We start from the raw sequence: 3,425 nt of genomic DNA on the forward strand, positions 1-3,425 counted from the left end.
TCACCGCCAAACCTTTATGTATGAATTTCCAAACAAATGATCTTATTTAAGGTTAGAATTTCAACTTTTATGTAGATTAGTTGAATCTTTCCCGAATTTTATGAGAATCAAGAGAGCCATTTGTGGATTGTGATATTGACAGATAATGAATACAATAATCACTTTAAATGTTTTTTTAGATATAAAATCATGAAGTCTTAAATGAAGTTGTACATTTAATTAAATAGTGAATTTATTTTCTTTTTTTTTTTTTGTCAATTTTCTGTGTCAGTTTATGTTTGTATTTTTATATAAAATTTATTTTAATAACATGATTTAATTTTTGCATAGTGATTAGTTATTTAATGTTGATTATGCTGGCTTTCACAATGTTAAAAATAGTATAGAGTGGCCTAGTGAAGGGTTTATGTAGTTATTGACAAACTTTTTAGGCGTAGTCATATCTTCTTGTAGTAATCAACGATCACGCTTATTAAGTGTAGCCATATCTTCTTCTATTGGCACGCTTAAAAAGCATAACCATATCTTTTTTATTGGCACGCTTCTAAAAGCGTGGCTGTATGTCCACTTTTTGGTACGCTCTTAAAGCGTGGCTATAGAGTTATACATACGGCCACGGTTTTAAGTGTTGTAATAGATGAAAGCATGGCAAAAAATAAAGTGTGCAATAGATCGATAAAAGTGTGGCGATAGAAGTACCGGCACGTTTGCAGATGTAACCCTTTCAAAAGCATACCGATAAAAAAAAAGCGTGGCAAAAAACTATCCCGTACTTTTTCGCATTTTTCGGCACACTTTAAAAGCGTGGCAAAAAACTAATTTTCTTATAATGAGTTTTATTTTGACGAGATTACTTTATTATGTTTTTAGCGTCATAATTTTTTGGATTATACTGTAGTTTTTTATTTTAGTGACATATAATTTTCATTAGTTTTTATTTAATTTTAATCACGTTATAATTATGATAATTACAGTTAAAAATATTAAATAAAAATTAATTTTTTATTTAAAAAAATTAAAAAATATTACCGTAAGATAATTCTGACATCTTTTTATTTTTTTAAATTAAATTTTATTAGATAATATTCTCGTATGATTTTCTTTGATAGTAATGACATACCAAAATGCCATTTTACAATGCTTACCATCAGAATTTTTTTGACTTTATCGATAATAATATTATTGTTAAATATTTTTCGAGAATCTAATGGTAATTCTGATAATTTTAAAAGTTTTTTTTGTAGTGATTTTTTATTTTTAATAATAACCTCTTGATTTGTTGACGCTGAGACATCGTTTGAGTTATTAATTTTGGCGAAGTTAATAATCTCATTATGATAAAAAAATATCCAAAAATTCATTTTGGTTGGTTAAACTAAGGATGCACCTCTTATTCTCAAAGAATCTAAAAGAAAATAAGCACACAACTTATTTCAATATATAATTCAATCAATTTAACTTATAAATAAAAAAGATATATACACATATTTATACTAGTAAGAAAGAAAAAATTTTCATGACTTGTACGATGTACAACTAACTCATAATACAATATAATAATATATACTAAATTAGACTACTTTAATTAACGACACAAACATAAAAATACATGTTCTTACATGACTTGTGTTTCTAATAACTACGATGAAGTTTGTTCTAGCTACTACTAGTCTATGTGCTACTATAGCCGACAAGAGTATACCAATTAACCAAAATACAAGTTGATTATGCATTTATGCTCTTGTTGGACACAAAGTCTTCTTAACCTTGGCATTATGTTGTATTGTGGGACCTACGTCAAGTGAAGTCAATAATAGAAAATGACATTATTATGCGTTGTAAAATAATTCAGGTGTGTTATTTGTATATCCAGTGCTGTTTAAATTCCTATATGGCTAAATTTGATGAGAACCTAAATAGTGTTTTTGTATTTGTATTGAAAAGATTGGAGACATTATATTAACAATCTCAGCAGTCAGCACATCATCTATTATCGGATGAAATATGAATTATCACCCCCAATTTCTTGTAAGTTATGATTTATGAGTTAAATAATCTTTACTAAAATTGTTCTACCTCCTCGATATTAAAATAAGACGAGAGAAATGTGGAATCAACAAGTGGTTCTTATAACAAACAGGAATTTTTTGAAAAAATATATAATTTTTTAAAAAGAAAAACATAATGTTTTTACAAAAAACACAAAAATTTTATATAAATAAGATAATATGAAGAAGAGAAAGAGAAGAAAAAATGTACTGTGAGATAAAATAAAGGGATAGAAAAAGAAAGATGAAAAAAAATGAAACAGAAAAAAAAAAGGCAAAACAGTAGGAAAGAAAAAAAAATGAAAAGCGAAAAGATGAAAAAAAGAAAAAAAAAAAGAATAGTAGAAAAAAGAAAAAAAAGGAAAGAAAAGAAGCTAAATACAGCAGAAGCGAAATAATTGATACAAAATCACAAATTCACTGAACATTTTTCTACTTTAGCACTATAAATTCGAACAAATATTGAAATTTGAACATAAAGTCATAAGGGAAAAGCTCAGTATACAAGCGATTAGGGCTTGTAACTATTACAAGTTTATTAACACCTAATCCACTAAAATGCGTTGCAACTCCTACGTCACTTACACGCGCTATACAAAGATCCCGCGTTTGTATAACTACTAAATTTAAAAGATTTGTTTCCTTCTTTGTTTTCCTTCTTTCCAAATTTCATCGTTCTTCTTCTCGCGCGTCTTCCCCTGGTTTTTCGATCGTTCTTTTCTTCTCCTTTCTCATTGGTTTGTTCTTCGTCATTGACGTTAGTTCTTCTCTCTGTAACTCTAGCTTCGTTTTCTTTTCGATTTTCTGGTTTCTGAAATCAAAGTTTGAACTCGTTTTGAAGATAATAGATGATTCAACCTCAGATTGTCAGCTGAATCTGGGCGAAGTGGAGCACAAATAGGAAGGAAAACGAGATTAAGAATCAATTGATTACATGTAGCAAAGAGGAAAAATGAAACCCTCATAGCAAAGACTCATTTGATAGGAATTGGAATGATTTTCTGCTAAATTTTGGTCTTTTGGACAACAAGTGGCTTTCAGGTAGTGTTGGGTTAAAATCTGCAGCAGAGGTGTAAATTTAATTTTTTATCGGGTGTATTTATAGTCTGTGTTTGGGTGTATTATGCAGATCTCTATGCAGACCGTCATATATGGGTTCCAATCTATTTGGAATTCTGGATCACCACTTCATATTATAGTACCTGTAAATCAGACATTTTGAATACACCAGAGAGAGTTTAATTAATTTTGGTCTTGTGGACAACAAGTGGCTTTCAGGTAGTGTTGGGTTAAAATCTGCAGCAGAGGTGTAAATTTAATTTTTTATCGGGTGTATTTATAGTCTGTGTTTGGGTGTATTATGCAGATCTCTATGCA

The sequence above is a fragment of the Arachis ipaensis genome, chromosome B6 (genome assembly GCF_059453495.1).
Source record: "Arachis ipaensis isolate K30076 ecotype BB chromosome B6, ASM5945349v1, whole genome shotgun sequence".
In the NCBI taxonomy this organism is placed as follows: Eukaryota; Viridiplantae; Streptophyta; class Magnoliopsida; order Fabales; family Fabaceae; genus Arachis; species Arachis ipaensis.